This window comes from Scyliorhinus torazame, chromosome 4 (assembly GCF_047496885.1).
Source record: "Scyliorhinus torazame isolate Kashiwa2021f chromosome 4, sScyTor2.1, whole genome shotgun sequence".
NCBI lineage: Eukaryota > Metazoa > Chordata > Chondrichthyes > Carcharhiniformes > Scyliorhinidae > Scyliorhinus > Scyliorhinus torazame.
In genome coordinates, this window is record NC_092710.1 from 363,066,745 (window position 1) to 363,081,042 (window position 14,298).

At 47.8% G+C, this 14,298-nt stretch overlaps 1 protein-coding gene across 1 annotated transcript in view; it reads left to right on the plus strand.

Annotated features, from left to right (window-relative positions):
* The window catches only part of LOC140411222 (MAM domain-containing glycosylphosphatidylinositol anchor protein 1-like), an 875,194-nt gene that overhangs the window by 779,002 nt on the left and 81,894 nt on the right, over positions 1–14,298 (plus strand). The window lies entirely within an intron of this gene.

The window sequence follows — 14,298 nt, forward strand, 5'->3', positions numbered from 1 at the left end:
TGTCTCTCTGTTCACTCTCTGTCTCTCTGTTCACTCTGTGTCTCTCTGTTCTCTGTCTGTTCTCTCTCTGTCTCTCTGTCTCTCTGTTCACTCTCTGTCTCTCAGTTCACTCCCTTTCTCTCTGTTCTCTCTCTGACCCTCTGTTCACTCTCTGTCTCTCTCTGTCTCTCTGATCTCTCTCTGATCTCTCTCTGTCTCTCTCTGTGTCTCTCTGTCTCTCTGTTCTCTCTCTGTCTCTCTGTTCTCTCTCTGTCTCTCTGTTCACTCTCGGTCTCTCTGTGCACTCTCTGTCTCTCTGTTCACACTGTGTCTCTCTGTTCTCTCTCTGTCTCTCTCTGTTCACTCTCTGTCTCTCTGTTCTCTCTCTGCCTCTCTGTCTGTCTCTCTGTACTCTATCTGTCTATCTGTTCTCTCTCTGTCTCTATGTTCACTCTCTGTCCCTCTGTCTCTCTGTTCACTCTCTGTCTCTCTGTTCACTCTCTGTCTCTCTGTCTCTTTGTTCACTCTCTGTCTCTCTGTTCACTCTCTGTCTCTCTCTGTCTCTCTGATCTCTCTCTGATCTCTCTCTGTCTCTCTCTGTTTCTCTCTGTCTCTCTGTTCTCTCTCTGTCTCTCTGTTCTCTCTCTGTCTCTCTGTTCACTCTCGGTCTCTCTGTGCACTCTCTGTCTCTCTGTTCACACTGTGTCTCCCTGTTCTCTCTCGGTCTCTCTCTGTCTCTCTGTTCACTCTCTGTCTCTCTGTTCTCTCTCTGCCTCTCTCTCTGTCTCTCTGTACTCTACCTGTCTCTCTCTGTCTCTCTGTTCACTCTCTGTCTCTCTCTGTCTCTCTGTTCACTCTCTGTCTCTCTGTTCACTCTCTGTTCACTCTCTGTTCTCTCTCTGTTCTCTCTCTGTTCTCTCTCTGTCTCTCTCTGTCTCTCTGTTCACTCTCTGTCTCTCTCTGTCTCTCTGTTCACTCTCTGTCTCTCTGTCTCTCTCAATCTCTGTCTCTCTGTTCACTCTCTGTCTCTCTGTCTCTCTGTTCACTCTCTGTCTCTCTGTTCACTCTCTGTCTCTCTCTGTCTCTCACTATCTCTCTCTGATCTCTCTCTGTCTCTCTCTGTCTCTTGCTGTCTCTCTGTTCTCTCTCTGTCTCTCTGTTCTCTCTCTGTCTCTCTGTTCACTCTCTGTCTCTCTGTTCACTCTCTGTCTCTCTGTTCACTCTGTGTCTCTCTGTTCTCTCTCTGTTCTCTCTCTGTCTCTCTGTCTCTCTGTTCACTCTCTGTCTCTCAGTTCACTCCCTTTCTCTCTGTTCTCTCTCTGACCCTCTGTTCACTCTCTGTCTCTCTGTCTATTTGTTCACTCTCTGTCTCTCTCTGTCTCTCTGATCTCTCTCTGATCTCTCTCTGTCTCTCTCTGTTTCTCTCTGTCTCTCTGTTCTCTCTCTGTCTCTCTGTTCTCTCTCTGTCTCTCTGTTCACTCTCGGTCTCTCTGTGCACTCTCTGTCTCTCTGTTCACACTGTGTCTCTCTGTTCTCTCTCTGTCTCTCTCTGTTCACTCTCTGTCTCTCTGTTCTCTCTCTGCCTCTCTGTCTGTCTCTCTGTACTCTATCTGTCTATCTGTTCTCTCTCTGTCTCTATGTTCACTCTCTGTCCCTCTGTCTCTCTGTTCACTCTCTGTCTCTCTGTTCACTCTCTGTCTCTCTGTCTCTTTGTTCACTCTCTGTCTCTCTGTTCACTCTCTGTCTCTCTCTGTCTCTCTGATCTCTCTCTGATCTCTCTCTGTCTCTCTCTGTTTCTCTCTGTCTCTCTGTTCTCTCTCTGTCTCTCTGTTCTCTCTCTGTCTCTCTGTTCACTCTCGGTCTCTCTGTGCACTCTCTGTCTCTCTGTTCACACTGTGTCTCCCTGTTCTCTCTCGGTCTCTCTCTGTCTCTCTGTTCACTCTCTGTCTCTCTGTTCTCTCTCTGCCTCTCTCTCTGTCTCTCTGTACTCTATCTGTCTCTCTCTGTCTCTCTGTTCACTCTCTGTCTCTCTCTGTCTCTCTGTTCACTCTCTGTCTCTCTGTTCACTCTCTGTTCACTCTCTGTTCTCTCTCTGTTCTCTCTCTGTTCTCTCTCTGTTCTCTCTCTGTCTCTCTCTGTCTCTCTGTTCACTCTCTGTCTCTCTCTGTCTCTCTGTTCACTCTCTGTCTCTCTGTTCACTCTCTGCCTCTCTCTCTGTCTCTCTGTACTCTATCTGTCTCTCTCTGTCTCTCTGTTCACTCTCTGTCTCTCTCTGTCTCTCTGTTCACTCTCTGTCTCTCTGTTCACTCTCTGTTCACTCTCTGTTCTCTCTCTGTTCTCTCTCTATTCTCTCTCTGTCTCTCTCTGTCTCTCTGTTCACTCTCTGTCTCTCTCTGTCTCTCTGTTCTGTCTCTGTCTCTCTGTTCACTCTCTGTCTCTCTGTTCACTCTCTGTCTCTCTCTGTACACTCTCTGTCTCTCTGTTCACTCTCTGTCTCTCTCTGTCCACTCTCTGTCTCTCTCTGTCTGTCTGTCCACTCTCTGTCACTCTGTTCACTCTCTGTCCCTCTGTCTCTCTGTTCACTCTCTGTCTCTCTGTCTCTCTGTTCACTCTCTGTCTCTCTCTGTCTCTCTGTTCTCTCTCTGTCTCTCTCGCTCTCTCATTTCACTCTCTGTCTCTCTGTTCTCTCTCTGTCTCTCTCTGTCTCTCTGTTCACTATCTGTCTATCTGTTCTCTCTCTGTCTCTCTATCTCTCTGTTCACTCTCTGTCCCTCTCTGTCTCTCTGTTCACTCTCTGTCTCTCTCTGTCTCTCTGTTCACTCTCTGTCTCTCTCTGTCTCTCTGTTCATTCTCTGTCTCTCTGTTCACTCTCTGTCTCTCTGTTCACTCTCTGTCTCTCTGTCTCTCTCTGTCTCTCTGTTCTCTCTCTATCTCTCTCTGTCTCTCTGTTCACTCTCTGCCTCTCTTTTCACTCTCTGTCTCTCAGTCTCTCTGTTCACTCTCTGTCTCCCTGATCTCTCTGTCACTCTGTGTCTCTCACTGTTTCTCTCTGTCTCTCTGTTCTCTCTCTGTCTCTCTGTTCTCTCTCTGTCTCTCTGTTCACTCTCTGTCTCTCTGTGCACTCTCTGTCTCTCTGTTCGCACTGTGTCTCTCTGTTCTCGCTCTGTCTCTCTCTGTCTCTCTGTTCACTCTCAGTCTCTCTGTTCTCTCTCTGCCTCTCTCTCTGTCTCTCTGTACTCTATATGTCTCTCTCTGTCTCTCTGTCCACTCTCTGTCTCTCTCTGTCTCTCTGTTCACTCTCTGTCTCTCTGTTCACTCTCTGTCTCTCTGTTCACTCTCTGTTCTCTCTCTGTTCTCTCTCTGTCTCTCTGTCTCTCTCTGTCTCTCTGTTCACTCTCTGTCTCTCTCTGTCTCTCTGCTCTCTCTCTGTCTCTCTGTTCACTCTCTGTCTCTCTGTTCACTCTCTGTCTCTCTCTGTCCACTCTCTGTCTCTCTGTTCTCTCTCTGTCTCTCTCTGTCTCTCCGTTCACTCTCTGTCTCTCTCTGTCTCTCTGTCCACTCTCTGTCACTCTGTTCACTCTCTGTCCCTCTGTCTCTCTGTTCACTCTCTGTCTCTCTGTCTCTCTGTTCACTCTCTGTCTCTCTGTTCTCTCTCTGTCTCTCTCTGTTCACTATCTGTCTCTCTGTTCTCTCTCTGTCTCTCTGTTCTCTCTCTGTCTCTCTGTTCACTCTCTGTCCCTCTCTGTCTCTCTGTTCACTCTCTGTCTCTCTGTCTCTCTCTGTCTCTCTGTTCACTCTCTGTCTCTCTGTTCACTCTCTGTCTCTCTGTCTCTCTGTTCACTCTCTGTCTCTCTGTTCTCTCTCTGTTCTCTCTCTGTCTCTCTGACTCTCTGTTCACTCTCTGTCTCTCTGTCTCTCAGTTCATTCCCTGTCTCTCTGTTCTCTCTCTGTCCCTCTGTTCACTCTCTGTCTCTCTCTCTCTGTCTCTCTGTCTCTCTCTGTCTATCTGTTCTCTCTGTCTCTATGTTCACTCTCTGTCTCTCTGTTGTCTCTCTGTCTCTCTGTTCACTCTCTGTCTCTCTTTTCACTCTCTGTCTCTCTTTTCACTCTCTGTCTCTCTGTTCTCTCTCTGTCTCTCTGTTCTCGCTCTGTCTCTCTCTTCTCCCTCTGTCTCTCTGTTCACTTTCTGTCTCTCTGTTCACTCTCTGTCTCCCTGTTCACTCTCTGTCTCTCTGTTTTCTCTCTGTTCTCTCTCTGTCTCTCTGTCTCTCTGTTCACTCTCTGTCTCTCTGTTCACTCTCTGTCTCTCTGTTCACTCTCTGTCTCTCTCTGTCTATCTGTTCTCTCTCTGTCTCTCTGTTCACTCTCTGTCTCTCTGTCTCTCTCTGTCTCTCTGTTCTCTCTCTGTGTCTCTGTTCACTCTCTGTCTCTCTGTTCACTCTCTGTCTCTCTGTCTCTCTGTCTCTCTGTTCTCTCTCTGTTCTCTCTCTGTCTCTCTGACTCTCTCTTCACTCACTGTCTCTCTGTCTCTCAGTTCATTCCCTGTCTCTCTGTTCTCTCTCTGTCCCTCTGTCCACTCTCTGTCTCTCTCTCTCTGTCTCTCTGTCTCTCTCTGTCTATCTGTTCTCTCTGTCTCTATGTTCACTCTCTGTCTCTCTGTTGTCTCTCTGTCTCTCTGTTCACTCTCTGTCTCTCTTTTCACTCTCTGTCTCTCTGTTCACTCTCTGTCTCTCTGTTCACTCTCTGTCTCTCTGTTCACTCTCTGTCTCTCTGTTCACTCTCTGTCTCTCTGTCTCTCTGTTCACTCTCTGTCTCTCTGTCTCTCTCAATCTCTGTCTCTCTGTTCACTCTCTGTCTCTCTGTCTCTCTGTTCACTCTCTGTCTCTCTGTTCACTCTCTGTCTCTCTCTGTCTCTCACTATCTCTCTCTGATCTCTCTCTGTCTCTCTCTGTCTCTTGCTGTCTCTCTGTTCTCTCTCTGTCTCTCTGTTCTCTCTCTGTCTCTCTGTTCACTCTCTGTCTCTCTGTTCACTCTCTGTCTCTCTGTTCACTCTGTGTCTCTCTGTTCTCTCTCTGTTCTCTCTCTGTCTCTCTGTCTCTCTGTTCACTCTCTGTCTCTCAGTTCACTCCCTTTCTCTCTGTTCTCTCTCTGACGCTCTGTTCACTCTCTGTCTCTCTGTCTATTTGTTCACTCTCTGTCTCTCTCTGTCTCTCTGATCTCTCTCTGATCTCTCTCTGTCTCTCTGTTCACTCTCTGTCTCTCTGTTCACTCTCTGTCTCTCTGTTCACTCTGTGTCTCTCTGTTCTCTCTCTGTTCTCTCTCTGTCTTTCTGTCTCTCTGTTCACTCTCTGTCTCTCAGTTCACTCCCTTTCTCTCTGTTCTCTCTCTGACCCTCTGTTCACTCTCTGTCTCTCTGTCTATTTGTTCACTCTCTGTCTCTCTCTGTCTCTCTGTTCTCTCTCTGTCTCTCTGTTCTCTCTCTGTCTCTCTGTTCACTCTCGGTCTCTCTGTGCACTCTCTGTCTCTCTGTTCACACTGTGTCTCTCTGTTCTCTCTCTGTCTCTCTCTGTTCACTCTCTGTCTCTCTGTTCTCTCTCTGCCTCTCTCTCTGTCTCTCTGTACTCAATCTGTCTATCTGTTCTCTCTCTGTCTCTATGTTCACTCTCTGTCCCTCTGTCTCTCTGTTCACTCTCTGTCTCTCTGTTCACTCTCTGTCTCTCTGTCTCTTTGTTCACTCTCTGTCTCTATGTTCACTCTCTGTCTCTCTGTTGTCTCTCTGTCTCTCTGTTCACTCTCTGTCTCTCTTTTCACTCTCTGTCTCTCTGTTCACTCTCTGTCTCTCTGTTCACTCTCTGTCTCTCTGTTCACTCTCTGTCTCTCTGTTCACTATCTGTCTCTCTGTTCACTCTCTGTCTCTCTGTCTCTCTGTTCACTCTTTGTCTCTCTGTCTCTCTCAATCTCTGTCTCTCTGTTCACTCTCTGTCTCTCTGTCTCTCTGTTCACTCTCTGTCTCTCTGTTCACTCTCTGTCTCTCTCTGTCTCTCACTATCTTTCTCTGATCTCTCTCTGTCTCTCTCTGTCTCTTGCTGTCTCTCTGTTCTCTCTCTGTCTCTCTGTTCTCTCTCTGTCTCTCTGTTCACTCTCTGTCTCTCTGTTCACTCTCTGTCTCTCTGTTCACTCTGTGTCTCTCTGTTCTCTGTCTGTTCTCTCTCTGTCTCTCTGTCTCTCTGTTCACTCTCTGTCTCTCAGTTCACTCCCTTTCTCTCTGTTCTCTCTCTGACCCTCTGTTCACTCTCTGTCTCTCTCTGTCTCTCTGATCTCTCTCTGATCTCTCTCTGTCTCTCTCTGTGTCTCTCTGTCTCTCTGTTCTCTCTCTGTCTCTCTGTTCTCTCTCTGTCTCTCTGTTCACTCTCGGTCTCTCTGTGCACTCTCTGTCTCTCTGTTCACACTGTGTCTCTCTGTTCTCTCTCTGTCTCTCTCTGTTCACTCTCTGTCTCTCTGTTCTCTCTCTGCCTCTCTGTCTGTCTCTCTGTACTCTATCTGTCTATCTGTTCTCTCTCTGTCTCTATGTTCACTCTCTGTCCCTCTGTCTCTCTGTTCACTCTCTGTCTCTCTGTTCACTCTCTGTCTCTCTGTCTCTTTGTTCACTCTCTGTCTCTCTGTTCACTCTCTGTCTCTCTCTGTCTCTCTGATCTCTCTCTGATCTCTCTCTGTCTCTCTCTGTTTCTCTCTGTCTCTCTGTTCTCTCTCTGTCTCTCTGTTCTCTCTCTGTCTCTCTGTTCACTCTCGGTCTCTCTGTGCACTCTCTGTCTCTCTGTTCACACTGTGTCTCCCTGTTCTCTCTCGGTCTCTCTCTGTCTCTCTGTTCACTCTCTGTCTCTCTGTTCTCTCTCTGCCTCTCTCTCTGTCTCTCTGTACTCTACCTGTCTCTCTCTGTCTCTCTGTTCACTCTCTGTCTCTCTCTGTCTCTCTGTTCACTCTCTGTCTCTCTGTTCACTCTCTGTTCACTCTCTGTTCTCTCTCTGTTCTCTCTCTGTTCTCTCTCTGTCTCTCTCTGTCTCTCTGTTCACTCTCTGTCTCTCTCTGTCTCTCTGTTCACTCTCTGTCTCTGTGTTCACTCTCTGCCTCTCTCTCTGTCTCTCTGTACTCTATCTGTCTCTCTCTGTCTCTCTGTTCACTCTCTGTCTCTCTCTGTCTCTCTGTTCACTCTCTGTCTCTCTGTTCACTCTCTGTTCACTCTCTGTTCTCTCTCTGTTCTCTCTCTGTTCTCTCTCTGTCTCTCTCTGTCTCTCTGTTCACTCTCTGTCTCTCTGTTCTGTCTCTGTCTCTCTGTTCACTTTCTGTCTCTCTGTTCACTCTCTGTCTCTCTCTGTACACTCTCTGTCTCTCTGTTCACTCTCTGTCTCTCTCTGTCCACTCTCTGTCTCTCTCTGTCTGTCTGTCCACTCTCTGTCACTCTGTTCACTCTCTGTCCCTCTGTCTCTCTGTTCACTCTCTGTCTCTCTGTCTCTCTGTTCACTCTCTGTCTCTCTCTGTCTCTCTGTTCTCTCTCTGTCTCTCTCGCTCTCTCATTTCACTCTCTGTCACTCTGTTCTCTCTCTGTCTCTCTGTTCACTATCTGTCTATCTGTTCTCTCTCTGTCTCTCTATCTCTCTGTTCACTCTCTGTCCCTCTCTGTCTCTCTGTTCACTCTCTGTCTCTCTCTGTCTCTCTGTTCACTCTCTGTCTCTCTCTGTCTCTCTGTTCACTCTCTGTCTCTCTGTTCACTCTCTGTCTCTCTGTTCACTCTCTGTCTCTCTGTCTCTCTCTGTCTCTCTGTTCTCTCTCTATCTCTCTCTGTCTCTCTGTTCACTCTCTGTCTCTCTTTTCACTCTCTGTCTCTCAGTCTCTCTGTTCACTCTCTGTCTCCCTGATCTCTCTGTCACTCTGTGTCTCTCACTGTTTCTCTCTGTCTCTCTGTTCTCTCTCTGTCTCTCTGTTCTCTCTCTGTCTCTCTGTTCACTCTCTGTCTCTCTGTGCACTCTCTGTCTCTCTGTTCGCACTGTGTCTCTCTGTTCTCGCTCTGTCTCTCTCTGTCTCTCTGTTCACTCTCAGTCTCTCTGTTCTCTCTCTGCCTCTCTCTCTGTCTCTCTGTACTCTATATGTCTCTCTCTGTCTCTCTGTTCACTCTCTGTCTCTCTCTGTCTCTCTGTTCACTCTCTGTCTCTCTGTTCACTCTCTGTCTCTCTGTTCATTCTCTGTTCTCTCTCTGTTCTCTCTCTGTCTCTCTGTCTCTCTCTGTCTCTCTGTTCACTCTCTGTCTCTCTCTGTCTCTCTGCTCTCTCTCTGTCTCTCTGTTCACTCTCTGTCTCTTTGTTCACTCTCTGTCTCTCTCTGTCCACTCTCTGTCTCTCTGTTCTCTCTCTGTCTCTGTCTCTCCGTTCACTCTCTGTCTCTCTCTGTCTCTCTGTCCACTCTCTGTCACTCTGTTCACTCTCTGTCCCTCTGTCTCTCTGTTCACTCTCTGTCTCTCTGTCTCTCTGTTCACTCTCTGTCTCTCTGTTCTCTCTCTGTCTCTCTCTGTTCACTATCTGTCTCTCTGTTCTCTCTCTGTCTCTCTGTTCTCTCTCTGTCTCTCTGTTCACTCTCTGTCTCTCTGTTCACTCACTGTCTCTCTGTCTCTCTGTTCACTCTCTGTCTCTCTGTTCTCTCTCTGTTCTCTCTCTGTTCTCTCTCTGTCTCTCTGACTCTCTGTTCACTCTCTGTCTCTCTGTCTCTCAGTTCATTCCCTGTCTCTCTGTTCTCTCTCTGTCCCTCTGTTCACTCTCTGTCTCTCTCTCTCTGTCTCTCTGTCTCTCTCTGTCTATCTGTTCTCTCTGTCTCTATGTTCACTCTCTGTCTCTCTGTTGTCTCTCTGTCTCTCTGTTCACTCTCTGTCTCTCTTTTCACTCACTGTCTCTCTTTTCACTCTCTGTCTCTCTGTTCTCTCTCTGTCTCTCTGTTCTCGCTCTGTCTCTCTCTTCTCCCTCTGTCTCTCTGTTCACTTTCTGTCTCTCTGTTCACTCTCTGTCTCCCTGTTCACTCTCTGTCTCTCTGTTTTCTCTCTGTTCTCTCTCTGTCTCTCTGTCTCTCTGTTCACTCTCTGTCTCTCTGTTCACTCTCTGTTCACTCTCTGTCTCTCTGTTCGCTCTCTGTCTCTCTCTGTCTATCTGTTCTCTCTCTGTCTCTCTGTTCACTCTCTGTCTCTCTGTCTCTCTCTGTCTCTCTGTTCTCTCTCTGTGTCTCTGTTCACTCTCTGTCTCTCTGTTCACTCTCTGTCTCTCTGTCTCTCTGTCTCTCTGTTCTCTCTCTGTTCTCTCTCTGTCTCTCTGACTCTCTCTTCACTCACTGTCTCTCTGTCTCTCAGTTCATTCCCTGTCTCTCTGTTCTCTCTCTGTCCCTCTGTCCACTCTCTGTCTCTCTCTCTCTGTCTCTCTGTCTCTCTCTGTCTATCTGTTCTCTCTGTCTCTATGTTCACTCTCTGTCTCTCTGTTGTCTCTCTGTCTCTCTGTTCACTCTCTGTCTCTCTTTTCACTCTCTGTCTCTCTGTTCACTCTCTGTCTCTCTGTCTCTCTGTTCACTCTCTGTCTCTCTGTTCACTCTCTGTTCACTCTCTGTCTCTCTGTCTCTCTGTTCACTCTCTGTCTCTCTGTTCACTCTCTGTCTCTCTCTCTGTCTCTCACTATCTCTCTCTGATCTCTCTCTGTCTCTCTCTGTCTCTTGCTGTCTCTCTGTTCTCTCTCTGTCTCTCTGTTCTCTGTCTCTCTGTTCACTCTCTGTCTCTCTGTTCACTCTCTGTCTCTCTGTTCACTCTGTGTCTCTCTGTTCTCTCTCTGTTCTCTCTCTGTCTCTCTGTTCACTCTCTGTCTCTCAGTTCACTCCCTTTCTCTCTGAAATTTCTCTGTCCCTCTGTTCACTCTCTGTCTCTCTGTCTCTTTGTTCACTCTCTGTCTCTCTGTTCACTCTCTGTCTCTCTCTGTCTCTCTGATCTCTCTCTGATCTCTCTGTTCTCTCTCTGTCTCTCTGTTCACTCTCGGTCTCTCTGTGCACACTGTGTCTCTCTGTTCTCTCTCTGTCTCTCTCTGTCTCTCTGTTCACTCTCTGTCTCTCTGTTCTCTCTCTGTTCTCTCTCTGTCTCTCTGACTCTCTGTTCACTCTCTGTCTCTCTGTCTCTCAGTTCATTCCCTGTCTCTCTGTTCTCTCTCTGTCCCTCTGTTCACTCTCTGTCTCTCTCTCTCTGTCTCTCTGTCTCTCTCTGTCTATCTGTTCTCTCTGTCTCTATGTTCACTCTCTGTCTCTCTGTTGTCTCTCTGTCTCTCTGTTCACTCTCTGTCTCTCTTTTCACTCTCTGTCTCTCTGTTCACTCTCTGTCTCTCTGTTCACTCTCTGTCTCTCTGTTCACTCTCTGTCTCTCTGTTCTCTCTCTGACCCTCTGTTCACTCTCTGTCTCTCTGTCTATTTGTTCACTCTCTGTCTCTCTCTGTCTCTCTGATCTCTCTCTGTCTCTCTCTGTTTCTCTCTGTCTCTCTGTTCTCTCTCTGTCTCTCTGTTCTCTCTCTGTCTCTCTGTTCACTCTCGGTCTCTCTGTGCACTCTCTGTCTCTCTGTTCACACTGTGTCTCTCTGTTCTCTCTCTGTCTCTCTCTGTTCACTCTCTGTCTCTCTGTTCTCTCTCTGCCTCTCTGTCTGTCTCTCTGTACTCTATCTGTCTATCTGTTCTCTCTCTGTCTCTATGTTCACTCTCTGTCCCTCTGTCTCTCTGTTCACTCTCTGTCTCTCTGTTCACTCTCGTTCTCTCTGTCTCTTTGTTCACTCTCTGTCTCTCTGTTCACTCTCTGTCTCTCTCTGTCTCTCTGATCTCTCTCTGATCTCTCTCTGTCTCTCTCTGTTTCTCTCTGTCTCTCTGTTCTCTCTCTGTCTCTCTGTTCTCTCTCTGTCTCTCTGTTCACTCTCGGTCTCTCTGTGCACTCTCTGTCTCTCTGTTCACACTGTGTCTCCCTGTTCTCTCTCGGTCTCTCTCTGTCTCTCTGTTCACTCTCTGTCTCTCTGTTCTCTCTCTGCCTCTCTCTCTGTCTCTCTGTACTCTATCTGTCTCTCTCTGTCTCTCTGTTCACTCTCTGTCTCTCTCTGTCTCTCTGTTCACTCTCTGTCTCTCTGTTCACTCTCTGTTCACTCTCTGTTCTCTCTCTGTTCTCTCTCTGTTCTCTCTCTGTTCTCTCTCTGTCTCTCTCTGTCTCTCTGTTCACTCTCTGTCTCTCTGTTAACTCTCTGTCTCTCTGTTCACTCTCTGCCTCTCTCTCTGTCTCTCTGTACTCTATCTGTCTCTCTCTGTCTCTCTGTTCACTCTCTGTCTCTCTCTGTTCTCTCTCTGTTCTCTCTCTGTTCTCTCTCTGTCTCTCTCTGTCTCTCTGTTCACTCTCTGTCTCTCTCTGTCTCTCTGTTCTGTCTCTGTCTCTCTGTTCACTCTCTGTCTCTCTGTTCACTCTCTGTCTCTCTCTGTACACTCTCTGTCTCTCTGTTCACTCTCTGTCTCTCTCTGTCCACTCTCTGTCTCTCTCTGTCTGTCTGTCCACTCTCTGTCACTCTGTTCACTCTCTGTCCCTCTGTCTCTCTGTTCACTCTCTGTCTCTCTGTCTCTCTGTTCACTCTCTGTCTCTCTCTGTCTCTCTGTTCTCTCTCTGTCTCTCTCGCTCTCTCATTTCACTCTCTGTCTCTCTGTTCTCTCTCTGTCTCTCTCTGTCTCTCTGTTCACTATCTGTCTATCTGTTCTCTCTCTGTCTCTCTATCTCTCTGTTCACTCTCTGTCCCTCTCTGTCTCTCTGTTCACTCTCTGTCTCTCTCTGTCTCTCTGTTCACTCTCTGTCTCTCTCTGTCTCTCTGTTCACTCTCTGTCTCTCTGTTCACTCTCTGTCTCTCTGTTCACTCTCTGTCTCTCTGTCTCTCTCTGTCTCTCTGTTCTCTCTCTATCTCTCTCTGTCTCTCTGTTCACTCTCTGCCTCTCTTTTCACTCTCTGTCTCTCAGTCTCTCTGTTCACTCTCTGTCTCCCTGATCTCTCTGTCACTCTGTGTCTCTCACTGTTTCTCTCTGTCTCTCTGTTCTCTCTCTGTCTCTCTGTTCTCTCTCTGTCTCTCTGTTCACTCTCTGTCTCTCTGTGCACTCTCTGTCTCTCTGTTCGCACTGTGTCTCTCTGTTCTCGCTCTGTCTCTCTCTGTCTCTCTGTTCACTCTCAGTCTCTCTGTTCTCTCTCTGCCTCTCTCTCTGTCTCTCTGTACTCTATATGTCTCTCTCTGTCTCTCTGTTCACTCTCTGTCTCTCTCTGTCTCTCTGTTCACTCTCTGTCTCTCTGTTCACTCTCTGTCTCTCTGTTCACTCTCTGTTCTCTCTCTGTCTCTCTGTCTCTCTCTGTCTCTCTGTTCACTCTCTGTCTCTCTCTGTCTCTCTGCTCTCTCTCTGTCTCTCTGTTCACTCTCTGTCTCTCTGTTCACTCTCTGTCTCTCTCTGTCCACTCTCTGTCTCTCTGTTCTCTCTCTGTCTCTCTCTGTCTCTCCGTTCACTCTCTGTCTCTCTCTGTCTCTCTGTCCACTCTCTGTCACTCTGTTCACTCTCTGTCCCTCTGTCTCTCTGTTCACTCTCTGTCTCTCTGTCTCTCTGTTCACCCTCTGTCTCTCTGTTCTCTCTCTGTCTCTCTCTGTTCACTATCTGTCTCTCTGTTCTCTCTCTGTCTCTCTGTTCTCTCTCTGTTCACTCTCTGTCTCTCTCTGTCTCTCTGTCCACTCTCTGTCACTCTGTTCACTCTCTGTCCCTCTGTCTCTCTGTTCACTCTCTGTCTCTCTGTCTCTCTGTTCACTCTCTGTCTCTCTGTTCTCTCTCTGTCTCTCTCTGTTCACTATCTGTCTATCTGTTCTCTCTCTGTCTCTCTATCTCTCTGTTCACTCTCTGTCCCTCTCTGTCTCTCTGTTCACTCCCTGTCTCTCTCTGTCTCTCTGTTCACTCTCTGTCTCTCTCTGTCTCGCTGTTCACTCTCTGTCTCTCTGTTCACTCTCTGTCTCTCTGTTCACTCTCTGTCTCTCTGTCTCTCTCTGTCTCTCTGTTCTCTCTCTATCTCTCTCTGTCTCTCTGTTCACTCTCTGCCTCTCTTTTCACTCTCTGTCTCTCAGTCTCTCTGTTCACTCTCTGTCTCCCTGATCTCTCTGTCACTCTGTGTCTCTCACTGTTTCTCTCTGTCTCTCTGTTCTCTCTCTGTCTCTCTGTTCTCTCTCTGTCTCTCTGTTCACTCTCTGTCTCTCTGTGCACTCTCTGTCTCTCTGTTCGCACTGTGTCTCTCTGTTCTCGCTCTGTCTCTCTCTGTCTCTCTGTTCACTCTCAGTCTCTCTGTTCTCTCTCTGCCTCTCTCTCTGTCTCTCTGTACTCTATATGTCTCTCTCTGTCTCTCTGTTCACTCTCTGTCTCTCTGTTCACTCTCTGTCTCTCTGTTCACTCTCTGTTCTCTCTCTGTTCTCTCTCTGTCTCTCTGTCTCTCTCTGTCTCTCTGTTCACTCTCTGTCTCTCTCTGTCTCTCTGCTCTCTCTCTGTCTCTCTGTTCACTCTCTGTCTCTCTGTTCACTCTCTGTCTCTCTCTGTCCACTCTCTGTCTCTCTGTTCTCTCTCTGTCTCTCTCTGTCTCTCCGTTCACTCTCTGTCTCTCTCTGTCTCTCTGTCCACTCTCTGTCACTCTGTTCACTCTCTGTCCCTCTGTCTCTCTGTTCACTCTCTGTCTCTCTGTCTCTCTGTTCACTCTCTGTCTCTCTGTTCTCTCTCTGTCTCTCTCTGTTCACTATCTGTCTCTCTGTTCTCTCTCTGTCTCTCTGTTCTCTCTCTGTCTCTCTGTTCACTCTCTGTCCCTCTCTGTCTCTCTGTTCACTCTCTGTCTCTCTGTCTCTCTCTGTCTCTCTGTTCACTCTCTGTCTCTCTGTTCACTCTCTGTCTCTCTGTCTCTTTGTTCACTCTCTGTCTCTATGTTCACTCTCTGTCTCTCTGTTGTCTCTCTGTCTCTCTGTTCACTCTCTGTCTCTCTTTTCACTCTCTGTCTCTCTGTTCACTCTCTGTCTCTCTGTTCACTCTCTGTCTCTCTGTTCACTCTCTGTCTCTCTGTTTACTATCTGTCTCTCTGTTCACTCTCTGTCTCTCTGTCTCTCTGTTCACTCTCTGTCTCTCTGTCTCTCTCAATCTCTGTCTCTCTGTTCACTCTCTGTCTCTCTGTCTCTCTGTTCACTCTCTGTCTCTCTGTTCACTCTCTGTCTCTCTCTGTCTCTCACTATCTCT